Here is a 16,413-nt window from a genome sequence, read left to right as displayed (position 1 = left end):
GGATAATAAAGGAAGAGAGAGGCTGCATGCAAATGTGTATGTGTGCAATCGCAATTTTGCAGCTGCTCAGCCTGTGTTTGTGCCTATCAGCTGTACTAGGATATTAAGATTTGTGCGCTTGTGTTTTAGATAGGGTAACTATTGCTGCAATGAAACACCGTGACCAAAAAGCAAGCTTGAGAGGAAAGGGTTAATTCAGCTTACACTTCCACATCACTGTTCATCACCAAAGGAAGTCAGGACTAGAACTGACACAGGGCAGGAACCTGAAGGCAGGAGCTGATGCAGAGACCATGGAGGGGTGCTGCTTACTGGCTTGTTCCCCATGGCTTGCTCAGCCTGCTTACTTATAGAACCCAAGACTACCAGCCCAGGGATGGCACCACCCACAATGGGCTGGGCCCTCCCCCATTGATCACTAATTGTGAAAATGCCTTATAACTGGATCTCATGGAGCCATTTCCTCAGCCAAGGCTCCTTTCTCTGTGATGACTCCAGCTTGTGTCAAGTTGGCACACAAACCAAGCCAGTCCAGCTTGGAATGTAGCTCTGTAGTAGGATCCTTGCCTAGAGCACATGAGGTGTTAGGTTTGAGCCTCAGTGCCGAGGGGAAGAAGTACCTTGTTTTCTCAGGACAGTAGAACTACACCGTCTTCGCTTAGAGAAATCAGGATCTCAGGCTCCTGTAGCCCAGATGTCAAAGTGACACCTGTGGAAATTTTCTATTTGGCTGCATTGTCTCAATTTAAGGAAATTGTGTCCCTGGAGCCCTACAGGGTGGAACAGAAGTGGCATTGTTACAGAATTTCTGCCCACATCAGAATTATGGAAAGATTTGTCCTTCCGGGATAAAGCCTTGAGTAACCCCCTGCCCTGTTACCTTTGAGTGCAGTGGCAGGGGACCTACATGATAAACCTTCATCAGGACCACCCACCACACCTCTTGACCTCCCTTCTCCAGGGACCTTTGCACCCTCAGAAAGCAAGACCTCAGCATTTGCTTCTAAGTTCTTGTTCACCTTTGAGGTTCTGGGGTGCATAGCAAGAGTACAAGACTTGGGAGCCATACAACGTGGCTTAGGGAGCCATACAACGTGGCTTAGGGAGCCATACAACGTGGCTTAGGGAGCCACACAACATGGCTTACACCTGCCTCTGCCTCCCACCACCTGTGTGCCTTTGGGCACATTCCTTATTCCTTCTGAGCCACTGTCTCTCTGCCCCCCAGAACCATGAGCACTATATAACACACACACACACACACACACACACGCACAGCATTGAGATCAAAAGCTGCAAAGGACTTGTGGATGTTCCTATGACAGTTAACAGTGTCATTCTTTTGGAAACAGAATCAAAAGACTAGTCTTGATGAGAGGTCAGGGGGGTGTATGATTTTCCTTTTGATCAGAGCAACAAAAGGGACTTTCCAGACTGCAAATAGCCTCTTAAAAATAGCCCAAATTTCCACCTGGCACTGGTGGGAATGCCTACTGAATCAAACAGGAAACAATGACGTGGGGAACAAAGTGACTTAAATGTAGGGACTGCGTTCATAATGGGCAGAAGGGATGGAGATACGGACATAGTCAAATCATAGCAGAGCATGTGCGGTTCAGAGTCACATAAAGCAGCAGTGGTTCTCAACCTGTGAATCACGACCCCCCAACAGACCATTGGGAAACACAAGTGCTTATATCATAGCTCATAATTACAGCAAAATTACTGTTATGAGGTAGCAATAAAAATAAATGTATGGTCGGGAGTCAATAGAATGCGAGGAACTGTATTAAAGGATCACTGGATTAGGAAAGTTGAGAATCACTGGGTCATGACTCGGACAATGAGCAGAATCTGCACATAAATAGGCACACACCTTACACAGAATTTAGAATTCATTAACAAGGGTGCTGACTGCTGAGCACAATGGCTCACCTGGACTCCCAGCACTTGAGAGGTGGAGGCAGATGTGTTTCAGGGCCAGTCTTGAAGGTAACATGGGCCATACAGTTTGAAGGTAACATGGGCCATACAACGTTGTTCCAAAACTATTTTTATTAAAATAAAGAAATAACATGATAGCTACATGATTTTTAATTTCTGGAGGAAAAAAAATCCTATCACTGTGAAGTCAAATCTAAGATCCTGGTGTGCATTGATTATATCTAAGTTTAATAAGCACATTTTCATCCAGATGTATCCTCAATGTTGACCTTATGTACCCCTCCATACTCCCTTCCCTTTCTCTAGACAGTCTTGCTTCCAGTTTGATGTCGTATGTTTACATGATTTCATGTCTTTCTATGAAATCTAGGGTCCAAATATGAAAGAAAACATGACATTTGCCTTTCTGGGTTTGACTCATTTCATTTAATATGATCTCCATTTTCTGAAAACAACAGAACTTCATCCTTCTTTATGATCGAGTAAAACTCCATTGTGTTTGCTGTGATAGCTATTTATTTCTTGGAGACACCAGGGAAGAGGGAACTCAGTTGAGAAATTTGCCTACACCCCAAGTGGCCTGTGGGCATCTTTGTGGGGCATTTTCTTGATGGCTAATTGATGGAGCCAGGTATAGCCCCTGTGGGCAGTACCATCCCTGGGTAAGTGGTTCTGGGTGTTTAAGGAAGAGGAACAGAAGCCAGAAAGAAGGCCAGGACATTCCTCCACACCTTCTACTTCAATTCCTGCCTCCGGGTTCCTGCCTCAAGTTCCTGCCTTGGCTTTCTTCAGTAGCAGCTAAGACATGAAAGTATAAGACAAATAGATCCTTTCCTCTCCCCATGTTGCTTTGGGACTCAGTACATTTCAAAACAAAAAGTAGATTAGTTTATTCAGTTGTTAAGAGAAATGAAATTATGAAACTTTTAGGCAAATGAATGCAGTTGGAGACAACAAATCTGCGTGAGGTAGGCTAGACCCAGAAAGACAGATGTTACACGTTGCTCTCATTGGCAGCTGTTAGCTTTGGATTTCTGCATATGTTCATTTGGAATGCCTATAGAGGTCAGGGAATTATCAAAGGGCCATGAAGAATAGGTTCTCAAGGGACAGGAGTCAGGACACAGTGGTCTAAAGCCATATGACATATGAAAGAATGGATGTGCAGACCAGGGAAGGGAACACAGGGAGGGACACACAACAGCAAAGACCTTCCAAAACTAGATATGAAAGCCTACATACTATTGTATACAGGGAGAATATGTTAAAATGATGTTACCTTATCATAAGGCAACAATGTCCCTATATATAAAAGGCTAATAAATAAAAAGCACACTGCCAGGATTGAGTTACCTGCTTTGAAGTTTTGGTCCAGTGAGGGCTCATAGATGTAGGCTTAGATTTTTCAAAACCTACATTAATGAGGGTTCTTAAACATTATAACCTCCCTTTCAGCCCACCAGCCAAAAGTAGGGGAGAAAGACAGTTAATAGGATAATGGAGATGTGGGCCTGTTTAGAAGGAGTTCTTTGGGGGTGATTCTAGTCTTCATTGTCAGGATATCAGCAGTCCAGTCCAAAACATCATACACGAATCATTCCGGATCAATTGGCAAACACCAAACAGGAATCAGCAACAGTGGCTTGATCCAGAAGAAACAGGGAGGGTTCGAATCCAAAGAAGTGACAGGAAGCAGCTGGAGTACCACAGGAAGTTCTTTGGCACATTTCTCTCTAAAAAGTCACGACAAGCCGGGCGGTGGTGGCGCACGCCTTTAATCCTAGCACTTGGGAGGCAGAGGCAGGCGGATTTCTGAGTTCGAGGCCAGCCTGGTCTACAAAGTGAGCTCCAGGACAGCCAGGGCTACACAGAGAAACCCTGTCTCAAAAAACCAAAAAAAAAAAAAAAGTCACGACAAGTGAAGATCAGCAAAGACCAGCAAAGCCTTGCAAGGCAGACCAATGCAAGAGCTTCATTCACTTCTGTTGGGTCATACTCATATTCTTTCCAAACATCAGAGATTTTGTCCTCTCAAGCATCTACCTCAGCAAAACACCGTCTCATGTGTCTGCTTCAGCAAAACAACCCTCTCACAAGACAGTGTCCAGAAAAACATCATAGGACACAACTGAGTCTCCAAAGAAACCAGAAATGTCCACTTCACATAGACACTCGGGCCTTTTGTCCGACATTTGCCAGGGAATTGCCAATGTCATTATTTATCCTCCAGAACTTGACCATAGGACCCTATTGCTGAAGACCCCACATTCTTGAGTCATAGAACATGGAAAACTCAAGCTGGGACTCACCTGGAAACCTCATTCCTACTGGTTAGATTTCATTGTCCTGGGAAGTGTGTGCATACCATCGATGGAGCAGTCATCAGTGCTACTCAGCTATGAACCTAAGGGTGACAGTAATGACTGGCTAGGTATGCCCACTGGCACAATAGTAGCACTGGCATCATAGGAATAACCAATAACCACTTTCTGATTGGATTTCAGTGCCACTCCACAAGATAAAAAACCATACCTGGCACCACTATCAGGGCCAAAGTAAACCTATAGTTAAACAGGTCGTTGACCCAAGAAGAAAACCTGTTACTATTATTCTGCTATATATGGGTACAGTATTAAACTGACTCCTAATGACTTATTACTGTGCCCATAAATTAATGCATCTCTCAAGCCTTATGAGAGAAGTTCCCTTCTGTAGTGGATGGTGATTAAGACAGAGAACCACAATGGGTTCAGGTGCAAAGAATAAGAGTGGAATGCTCAGCCCTAAATGGGATATCTATATTCCATTCCTCCTCCCAAAGCTCAGAGATCTCTTGTAGCCCAGGCTGGCCTTGACTCTTGGTTCTCTTGCTTCTACCTCCTGAGTGCTGGGATGACTGGGGTATGCTACCACATGAGTTTAGTAATTCCATGTCTATGATGTTTGGGCCACACCCTCTTTTATACTGCTTTTGATTTATCCCTCTCCTTTGTCTCCTTTCAGAGTTGAGTGGGGGAGTTGGTTTGGTGTGAGACACTTTCTCAAGGCTGGTATTGAATGTGCCAATCCTTCTCTCTCGGGCTTCCCTGTGCTGGTATTATAGGTGTGTGCTGCTTTGCCTGCGTCTTTGTCCATCCTCTAAGCTGCCTGCTCCGGTCTTTGGGGTGTTTAACCCACCTGAAGTCCTTCATCCATGAGAGAAGCAGCTGTAGGGCAGCCTGCTTCCCTCTGAACTCAACGATACAGCAGAGGCAGGGCTTAGTCAAGGAAAGGAAGCCCGGCTTCCAGGACCTCAGATTGCAGCTTCTGGTCCCAGGGGAAGAGGTCAGCACCTCTGGCGGTGTCCTCACCAGGAACACACTCTTCAAGAATTCTCTGTATGTCCTATCTACCCAACCCTTGGCTGAATGGTAGAGGATTAATGGAAAGAACTGAGGAGTCTCCTCTTCAAAATCTGTTCCTTCTTGTCTCTGTCTTTTGTATTCCTGACTCCTGGTCCATAGACACCTCCCGTGATGAGGGGCAAGAAGGTGGCCTGGCTCATCCCTAAAGATTTATCCCTCTCCTTTGTAGAATAAGATTTATAGAACAAGAATGGTCCTTTGAGAACCTAACCTATGGCCATAGTTTATGCAGATGAACAGGATTTATTTTTTTCATTAATTTATTTATTCAACCACTTTGCATCCCAATCGCAGCTAATGGAGCCCTCTTGACTGCCTCAAGTTCTTAAATGCTGGTGCAGAGCCTAGAAACTCAGGTCCCTCCCAGCCACTCAGAAATAGTTAACTCCTATGTCATCCATTAACCAGAGAAGGGAGGAGAGATATAAACACAGTAAGGTCCACTTGTATTCAGGACCGTCCGTCCCCAGCCTCACTTTGCGTGACCGAGTGACTTAACTCAAATTGTATTCACTTGCTAGTTCCTAATCATATCCTAGCATCTTATGCCCTCCTGATGGTAAATAAGAGAGAGGAGAAGATGACTCCCAGTGACCCAGTAGATCAAGTTCAGACTGCTCCCAAATCAGAGTCCATTTGCTATAAATCCAGCCAAGTCACAGCCAAACATTCGCAGGTAGCCTAATCACTTGGTCACTTCCTCCAGTCTCTTAAGTCACAGTGAGTCACTTCGTGGGGGCTGGCTTTGCTCACGATGAGTCATGAGTCCTGTGTTTGTATACATAGTTATTATTTTCTCTTATCTAGAGAGGGAAAGAAATTTGAAAACGAATGACAAAAACCTCTCCTCTATAGATACCACCAGCCATGCAATGTGTCTGAAAGCCCACCATTTGAAGCATTTCTCAGTGCAGTAACCTGTCATAGAATACTGGATGAAACCAGAGCAGTACTTTTGCAATGCGGTATCAATATATTTCAGTGGTGGTCAGGACCTGGGTGGGTTAAAGTACTTGCAATGCTCATCTGACTGCCCGGGTTTGGTCCTCCAAACCCACAGGCGGGATTATGTGTCTTCCATCTATGATCCCAGAGAGATGGGAGATGGAAACAAGGAGAATTGAAGCTGGTGGCAGAAACAGCAAAGGAGATCCTGCCTCAGAAAACAGGTGGAAAGAAAGAACCAACTCCCAGAAAGTTGTCTTCTGACACACACACACACACACACACACACACGCACAAATTGAATAACTAAAAAGAAAATAATTCAAGAACTGAGCCAGAAGCAATGCACACCTGTAATCCCAGTGCTTAAGAAGTTGGGAAGGAAGATTGTAAGTTCAAGGCTAGCCTGATCTCTGTGGCCTGATGCTGTCTCAAAAATAAATAAATAAATAAATAAATAAAATAAAATAAAAGCAGAATCTGAAATGAGTTGCAAATGAGTGTAGCTGAGTGATCTCTGACTGTACCAGCTTCCTGAAAACAGTTTGTGCCCTGGGATGGGAGCAGAAGGGGCTGTGGGCTCTGGGAGGAGTTGTAAGTCCTGGGAGGGGCTGTGGGCTCTGAGAGGGGCTGTGAGTCCTGGAAGGAGCTGTGAGTCCTGGGAGGGGGCTGTGGGCCCTAGAGTGCACTCAAAAGCAGGCAAACACTGGAGGGAAGTTGACATTTGCAAGAAGGGAATAGTATGAGGCAAATTACTCATTTTTAGGACTTTTTTTTGCCAGAGAGAAAGATATAATTAGTGCCTTAACTACCAGCTTAACCTGACAGGAAACCCCAACCCTGAAAAAGCAAGGACAGGATCTGGAGCAACCACATCACTGCAAGATAGGGGAGGACTCTGGAGAGGAGAGCTAAGAGGAACTGGAACAAAGGAAGAAATACACAGTTCTACCCCCGAAGGCCACTGTGGCATGGAGATTTCAGGACCCATCTGTGATGTTTGTATATGCTCAGCCCAGGGAGTGGCACTGTTAGAAGGTGTGGCCCTGTTGGATGGAGTAGGTGTGGCCCTATTTGGAGGAGGTGTGTCACTGTGAGCGTGGGCTTTAAGACCCTCATCCTAGCTGCCTGGAAGCCAGTATTCTGCTAGCAGCTTTCAGATGAACACGTAGAACTCTCAGCTCCTCCTGCATCATGCCTGCCTGGATGCTGCCATGCTCCCACCTTGATGATAATGGATTGAACCTCTGATCCTGTAAGCCAGCCCCAATTAAATGTCCTTTATATGACTTGCCTTGGTCATGGTGTCTGTTCACAGCAGTAAAACCCTAACTAAGACACCATCCCTCAGCCAAACAATACTAGGGAGAAGATTCAGATACAAATATTTTGTCACTGACATAAAGACATCTAGAGAATTAAGCCCTTGAAGTAGAGCAGCTAGGAGAAAGAACACACACATGTCAATCATGATGATGTAGCTACAACTGCCTCTGCTGCTCACAATCCGTCTCCTGCCTCAAGCCTTCTTACAAGGCCTCCATCAAGTGTTTGCTCCTGTGCTAGGTGAAATGTGGTATTTTTGTTGAAGAATTTTTAATTCTTAAGTTGACATGAAGAGTAATCTACACCTCGGGTTGAGACTAGAGTTCATTTTGTAACCCAGACTAGTCTCAAACTCACGATCCTACCTTAGTCTCAGGAGCTCTAGGGTTGCAGGCATGAGTCGCCATGCCTAGAATTTCTCTTTCTTTTCTATAAAATATCTTACTAACGTGTAAAACAAGGACTTGCTATCAACCCAAAGCTGGCCTTAAAATTACCATGTAGCCCAGACTATTCTCAAAATTGTAATCCTCCAGTCTCAGCTTCATTGGTGCTAGGATCACAGAAATGCACTGCCATTCTAGGTTGGGAAAAAAAAAAACCTAAAGGTTTTTACTAATAATTTTTAGGTTAACACATGAGGTGCTGGGTTTTATCTTGTCGTCTTCATGCTGGCATGCCATGGCATGTATGCTCCCATTCATTCCCTTGGCTCCCTTTCTTCACTTGGTTGAGTTCCTCTTCTGCTGCTGCTGTTTAATTTTATATATAATTATTTTGTGCCCACCTGAATGCTATGGGGGCAGGGCATGCACCTCGTGCTTCTGTAGAGGTCAGAAGAAAATATTGTGGAGTGAGTTCTGTCTTGCATTTTACTTGGGTTTCTGAGGTTCCAAGTTGGTCCATCCAACAGCAAGCACCTTGATCCTCTGAGCCATCTATCCCCACACTTCATACCCTTCTGCATTTCTATTATGTGCTTCTGTAACCCTTTCTCTCACACCTCCCCTAAGACCTTATTTCTACCTTCATGACCTACAAACACGTAAATGAATATGCATTTATAAATGTATGTGCATTTTAAATCACGTTTCCATATACGAGCAAGATGATGTGATCTTAGCAGTTTCCAGTCTGGCTTGTTTCACTTAACAATTATTTCTGCTTCTGTCCATTTCCCTGCATAAGTTATGATCTCATTTCTCTGCACAGCTGCATGAAATTCCACTGTGTATATGCACGCTTCACATTTTTTAAATCTGCTCATCTTTTATTGGAGATCTAGGCTGACTCCGTTTCTGGCTATGAGAATATTGAAGCAAGACACATGAATATGAAAGCACTTCTCTAGTGTGTTAACTTAGTGTTCTTTAGGGATGTTCAAAAGCAGTAGGGCTGGGACATAGGATGGTTCTAGCTTCAGTTTTTTGAGGAAACTCCATACTGATTTCCAGTTTACATTCTTACTGGCAATGAATAAAGGTTCAAATTTATGACCTCATATCTTCTACAATTATTCTTTCTATCTATCTATCTATCTATCTATCTATCTATCTATCTATCTATCTATCTCACACATACACACACACACACACACACACACACACACACACACACATATACACATCTCCTGAGTGAATTTAGTATTGCTCTCATGCACATATCTTAGGGGCTGACCACTTGGGACTGAATGTAAAGGTTGGCTCACTCCTGGAGAACGCTGATTCTCCCCCTGTCAAAAACCATTGATTACCTAAGAATGGAGCCTTGTGAAGATGCCCATCCATATTGGCATTTTAACTGATGCTGCCATTGTGCTGGCCTTGTTTAGGCAAACTTATTATTGATATTTTGCGGGTTCATTTCCCCTCTCATTTCCAGAAGAAACTATCCAGCAGCACGATCCCTGGCTCTTATAATCTTTCTGCCCTCTCCTTCAGGATGCTCCCTGAGCTGGGGACGTAGAGGCTGCATTGTAGATGTACCAGCTGGGGATGGGCACCCTAAACTCACCTTTTCTCGACATTTTTTGCCAGTTGTGGATCCATCTGTTGTGAAGAGAAGTTTTTTTGATGAAGGGTGAGAACTACACTTACCTGTGGGAATAAAGATAGCAGTTCAGAATACAGTTAGAAACTATATTGATTTAGGGCATAGTAATTGCTGATTCTTCTCTAAGATCTAGTTGATTACAGTATGTGTGTGTGTGTGTGTGTGTGTCTTTGTGTGCATGTGTCTGTGTGTGTATGTGTGAGATAGATGATAGATAGATAGATAGATAGATAGATGATACATAGATAGATAGATAGAGATAGATAGATAGATAGATAGATAGATAGATAGATAGATAGATAGATAGATAGATGGATAGATATAGAAGACGAGGTTATAAATTTGAACCTTATTCATTGCTAGTGGGAAAGCAAACTGGAAACCAATATGGAGTTTCCTCAGAAGAATGGTTGAGCATCAGGCATGAATTCCTTCCTATTGATTGACACCTTAGGGAGCTGTTGGTTGACCCCAGGATAAATATACCACTATTACAGCACATCCTGCCTGGTTGGTCATTGGTTTGTGGCTTTATAGGTAGATAGACGTGTTGACTGCTCTTCTCCCTTGGCAGCTGGCATAGCTCCTTCTGATACTGTGAGGCCCTCAGGTCAGTTCCATCAATATTCCTCCAAGTCCTGTATCCAAAATGTGTAATGTCTTCAGCAATGAAGTTTTACCTTCAAGTCGTGAGAGGCAGCCAAGGGAAATGGAAACAACCTATACTATTATTCTGCGAGTCTCTTGGACCCTCCTCCCTGACCCACAGCTCCAGGGGAAGGTTTCCCATCTTAAAAGCATTTTAAGTACAAGGCCATGCCATCTGCACACAGGGACATGGAACTTCTTCCTTTCCTATTTGCTTATCTTTTATTTCTTTCTCTTGTAGTACATACTGCTTTAACTACAGCTGCTTTTACGCTGTTCAAATGGCTTCTTCTTAGTGGCTTCCTTTTCAGTGAGTTGATTATTAGTGTAGAGGAAAGCTTTTTATATCCGGTTTTTTTGTTTGTTTGTTTGTTTTGTTTTGTTTTGTTTTGTTTCGAGACAGGGTTTCTCTGTATACCCCTGGCTGCCCTGGACTCACTCTGTAGACCATGCTAGCCTTGAACTCAGAAATCTACCTGCCTCTGCCTCCCAAGTGCTGGGATTAAAGGTGTGCGCCACCACGCCCGGCATATCCTGATTTTTTTATGTTGCAACATTGCTAGAAGCATTTAATCAAATCAAAGAGCCTTCTAAAGTAGATAAAATGGTATTTTTAAAGCAATTGTGTTGTTTCTTAAAACTAAGAGGAGCTGAGGCTGTAGCTCAGTTGGTAGAGTGCTGCCTTAGCATGCACAAAGTCCTGGGTTCAATCCCCAGCATTGCACATAATGAAATGTGCTTGGTGTGTGCCTGCAATCTTAATACAGGCAGACAGAGGGAGGAAATAGAGGTTCTAGGTCATCTCTAGTCACATAGTGGATGGCAAGACTGTGCCTAAAAATCTTTATTAGAAAATAAATAATACGTACATACTGAAGTTATGACTCAGTGTTTAAGAGCACATGCTTCTTTTGCAAAGAACCCAGATTCAATGCCCAGCATTCACAGGGAAGTTCCCAAGTCTCTGTAACTTTTGTTCCAGGGGATCCGATGCCCTCTTCTGACCTTCATGAGCACCAAGCACACCTGTGGGTGTACAAATATACATGCAGGTAAATCACTCACACATAAAATAAGATGATTAAATCTAATTTTGAAAGTGTAGCAAAATAAAAAGTAAAACTCTAAACAGATAAAGAACTAGTAATGAAAATGTGTCTGCATTTTAACAGAAAATGAAATATTCATTTGACTTGCCACATTTCTAAAGAACTTAAAATCACCAGAGAATTCTAATCTTTCACAGGAATCTCTTTTCCACTATTAATATTAAAAAACAAAAACAAAAACAAAAACAAAAAACAAAAACAAAAAAACAGAGAATTGGTCCCCCCCTCGTGCTTCAACTTCCAGAACACTGGAATTACAGGTGAGCTCCACCATGTCCAGCCCTCTTCCCACCTTAAAAATTTAAAATAAATTCTCCTCTCATACAATATATCCACATAACAGTTTCCCCTCCCTCCACTTCTCCCAGCTTCTCCCCACCTCTATTTCTCTTCAGAAAAGAGCAGAACTCCAAACAAGACAAAAATCAAATACAATAGACAAGGAGAAAGCTGGATGAAGCAACACTTGGAGAAGAATCCCAAGGGCAAGCAAAGGAGTCAGAGACTTTTAGGAGTCCCACAAAAACACCAAGCTAAGCGCCATAACATAGATGCAGGAGACCTGGTGCAGACCCTTGCAGGGCCCAAGCTTGCCATCGTCAGTCTCTGTGAACTCAGGTGAGCCCTGATTAGGTGTGCCAGTGGGCCATGTTCTCCTGACCACACCCACTTTAATTTGAGCCTTTAGATCAAACCCAGGGCTTTGTACACACTATTCAGGTGCTCTGCCATCTGAACTACATCACCAGCCTTTCTGTCTAGTTCTTAAACTCATGTCTTTCTTCATTAAGATTTGAATCTAATACTAGGGAGACAGTTTAGTGAATAATGCACTTGTACAAATATGAGGACCAGAGTTTGGATCTCAGCACTCATATAAGTGTTGAGTAAGTGTGTACGTCCACATGTAGTCCCAGTGTGTGAAGATGGAAATAGAGGATCCCTAGGGCAAGCAAACTAGGTAGAGAGACTAGCTAAGGAAAAGATTGATCTAATGTCAAATTCTGCCCTACACACACACACACACACACACACACGCACACGCACACACACACACACACACACATCATATGAGCACACACACAAGTGCAGACATACATCGTACAAGCACACACGCAGGCACACATACACATATACACACAGAGTCAAACGAATCCGAATAAGTATATCTCACTTGGACAGAACTCAAAATGAAAGACTATGTCTCTCTACATAGAGTAAGCTGCTTCCCAAAGTCTCCCTGTGGTCACTACGAAGTTGGACTCGGTCCCTCCGCTGTCTACTATGGAGGCTGTGCTCTCTTAGAAGGCACCAAAGCTCTTCTTCTATGACCAATAAGGCGAAGGGAGGAAATGACACACAGAAAGCCAAAAATAGCATTTCTGCAAAAGGGGAAATGTTGACAAGATGTGGGAGGAGCATTCCTCAGAGGCTAGCCAGAGGCCGAGGCCTCATCTACCCTAACTTAGCCGCCCTCAGCTTTGTATCCCTTCTCCCAGCCTAAGAGTGGCAAGAGCTTGGCCCACTATGTCCCCACGTTTTATATCAGAGAAAGCCCTGCTCGCTAAAGTCACTACCCAAGCAGAAAGCTGACTTTCTAGCTGCCCAACTCTGCTCTGGCCCTGAGTACATCCATGGAAACACTACCCTGTCTAGTTAGGCTAAGACTAGAAACAGCCATTGCTGAGACATAAACGCTCACACCAGCCTGAAGCCTTAACCACACTACCTCACGACACAAGCAGCTCCTCCACTGACTACCTTGTTAGAACAGTCCACCAGCTGCTCCTGACACGTCCTTTGATTTCTCTGACACAGACTAGCTCGAGCTTCACTTCCTCCAGATTCAGCCTGCTTCAGATGACCTGGCTGAGGGCAGCCCATGCTCTCCAAAACCGACCTTCCTTTTGTGTTCCAACCATTCCTTGGCTTTGCCTGGGCATTCGCACAGGGGTACTGCCAACCCTTCAGCAGATCGTGTCATGTGTACAGGGAGTGTAAATCACCACAGCCACCAAGACACACTTGCTCTCTTCCTTGTTCCCTGAACCATGAGGTGCCAGCATTCATTCACAGCCTCCCTCCAAGACCCTACCGCATACATCCCAATCTTCCCCGCAGAGTGACTACAGGAGAAACTGAGGCAAAGGCACATAGAAAGAGAAACTGGGAAGTGACGATGCTCCTCCACTATGATGGGATTACATCCTGACAAACCCACGGTAAGTTGAAGACTCATTCAGTAATCTAATCTACTGAGCTACAATATAGTAAGATGTCACACCCGGGGTAGCAATCCTGTGATATTGTTTTATGATAAGACAATGCTCTTACTACCTTCCTCTGTCCGGTGTCTTGAAAGTTGATCACATTGCAAAGTACTGACCTAGAAAAGGATTAAAATGAAAACCCTGAAGTGCCGTTTCTATTGAATACAAATGTTTTTCACATCATCTTTAAGTCATAAAATCACGCACAGAGCACTCCTAAATAAGAAAGGCCTACTACCACGGTCTTGTTTTGTGTTGGTCCTTCTACCATCTTCCGTGCCTACCCTAGGCATTTGTGTATAGATCCAGAAAAACCTTAAGACCTTCTGCAGGAAAGTACATTCACACATGAAACTTCTAGAAAAAGACAAGAACAGACTAGTTTTTCAGAGACAGTATTGATTCATGACTATGGGACTGGTATCTTGACAATTTAACATTTGCCCCAGACAGAAGTGTCTCAGTTTAGACAGTGTAGTATACACCATCAGCCTATCTCTAAAACAAAAGCAGCCTGCACAGCTGCTCAGGGCCACTCCTTTGGGGAGTTGTCTTTGGCAGAGTTGCCTATGTCCCCGTCCTTTGCCCTTCCACCCTTCCCTAATCCTTTTTTGAGACGTTCTAAATTCTAGAAGGAAGCCCCACCTATACACATCTAAGTTGTTAACTGCTAAATAATCCTTTCCCTACACAGAAACTAGACCATCTGGTGACCTTTGGAAGGTCTGTCTTCAGTCTCCCATTGTACATACCTGACAACATTCGGCATATAACCCAATGTGAGGTTAAACCTGCAGAGAAGGACATGTCTAACTCCAAGGAGCTATAGTGCTCAGGGGCTGTACAGGCAGCCTCCTTGGCAGAGCAGATAGCTGACTGCTTATGTTGCCCAAAAGGACCTTGGGGACTTTGTTTTCCACCAGATGTTTGTGTCTCAAAGTTACGATGTCCTCACTCTAGGTTACAGAGAAGTGCACGGGTGCCTCTGGGAAGCCCCAGAGATCCCAGAGCCAGGGTTCACATCAGCCAAGTCATCATGGCCATCTACCATCTGACATTAGAGCTGAGGCAGGACCAAATTCAAGTTAGCAACAGATCAACATCTCAAAGAAACGGGACCTTCTCAACATGAATGTGGAAAGATCCGAAGACATGGTAACTGAGAAGCCACTCACCTCCGGTGGCTTTGGGGTCCGGTAAGTCTCCAGTTGTGATCCCCTGGACAGGTTGTAAGCCTTGTCTTTCATCATGCTCACCAATAAATGCTGCATCATGTCAAAAAGCAAGTATAAGAAAAATATCTAGAGGAACAACCAACAATGGGGTGCAGGCCATGGAAGTGCTTCAAAGAAAAACAAAGAAGACACACACTGGGTGACCAAGGTCAAGACACACGCTGGGTGACCAAGGTCTGCTCACTCTGCTGTAGAATTCTTCTTCCTTCCTAGGGAAGTCCCGTGTACCTCCAAGCTACCCAAGATAGAGCTGTAAGCATGGGTTAGGACCTTCTGTCTCTTCAGGGTCAGAATAAACTTGATTCCTTCCTGATAACTCTTTATCTCCTGAATCTTCAAGAAGCACGCATCACAGATCCTAATCCAGTAACCTAGAGAAGCTGAGAGAAGGCACCATCAGCTTATGGTCCAGTAATACAATCATAAACATCATTCAACTAAGCAGCTACTATGTGTATATACATATACAAAAACATATACATATATGTGTGTGTTTATACACACACACACACACACACACATGCCTATACTTTTCTACACATGTCAATAACTGGGCATTGGAAACCCAGACCAAGCTTTGGGAATATCAAATGCTGGTTCACCTGCTTACCTAGCCAGGTAAACTTCTACTCCATTTATTGTTCCTCAAGAACTCTTGCTGTAAAGCAGTCCTACTGTGATAAGAGAAGCCCTGGTGTTGCAAAGCCACTCCTTTGGGGAGTTGTCCTGGGTAGAGTTTACCAACTTCTCCTGCCCTGTAAGGTTCCTGCCCTTCCCTAAGCCCTTTACCTCCCTCCCTCCCTTTTGCTCAGCATTCTAAATCCCAGAGATAAAATCACCACAGTGGTTAAGATGTTAACTGATATATAATCTTTCATCAAATTTACAGAACCTGAAGTGTCCAGTTGACCCTTGTTCCCGTCTTTTGTTCTATGCATCAGTCTACAGAAATCATGTAAACTGAGGTAGGTTTTAACCTGCAAAAACATTCTATGTCACTCTAAAAAGAAATACAGGGGCTAGCTTCAGGAGGCGCAGGACCACTACGCTGCGTAGAGAAGAAAACAAAAGACTCACACTCTGTGCTGAAGGCCTGACTCAGGGTCCCCCCCCTGCTTTTATCCCCTACAGAATTCCTTTTTGTTCCCAAATCCCATAGATGGATCTTTGACAAGGGCTGGAGCCTGTCCGTCCGTCTTCCTCAGAGAAAACCATGCATAAACCAGATTCCTTCCCACCAAGTGCTTCGCCAAATACTGTCCTTCAAGGGTGGTCAACCTGGATGTTATTGCTGTAACACCAGGGCAAGTAGGAGGCTGGCCAGGTAAAGCGTGAGTGAGAAAATAAGGATTAGAGAAAGAGAGAGAAAGAGATGATGAGAAAGAGAGGGATGAAAGAGAAGAGTGGGGAGATGGAGGAAGAAGAAGGGGGTAGCTGGTTGGTACATGTAGCTAGAAAGCCCCAGGGCAGAGGGCATACC

General features: G+C 44.1%; 1 long non-coding RNA gene across 9 annotated transcripts in view; it reads right to left on the bottom strand.

Annotated features, from left to right (window-relative positions):
- LOC116087388 overlaps positions 1-16,413 on the bottom strand; it is a 60,086-nt gene that overhangs the window by 31,141 nt on the left and 12,532 nt on the right. For 8 of the 9 annotated variants that reach the window (XR_004117412.1, XR_004117407.1, XR_004117405.1 and 5 more), the window contains 4 exons: positions 14,874-15,313; positions 13,766-13,814; positions 11,189-11,345; positions 9,633-9,715 (listed from right to left, as the gene is read on the bottom strand). This is a non-coding gene — a long non-coding RNA (uncharacterized LOC116087388). Of the gene's footprint in view, positions 1-620; positions 771-9,632; positions 9,716-11,188; positions 11,346-13,765; positions 13,815-14,873; positions 15,314-16,413 lie in introns of all 9 variants that reach the window. The other variant, XR_004117408.1, reaches the window with a different exon arrangement.

Source organism: Mastomys coucha, unplaced genomic scaffold (assembly GCF_008632895.1).
Source record: "Mastomys coucha isolate ucsf_1 unplaced genomic scaffold, UCSF_Mcou_1 pScaffold13, whole genome shotgun sequence".
NCBI classification, from domain to species: Eukaryota; Metazoa; Chordata; class Mammalia; order Rodentia; family Muridae; genus Mastomys; species Mastomys coucha.
This window is presented reverse-complemented; position numbering and strand designations above follow the sequence as displayed.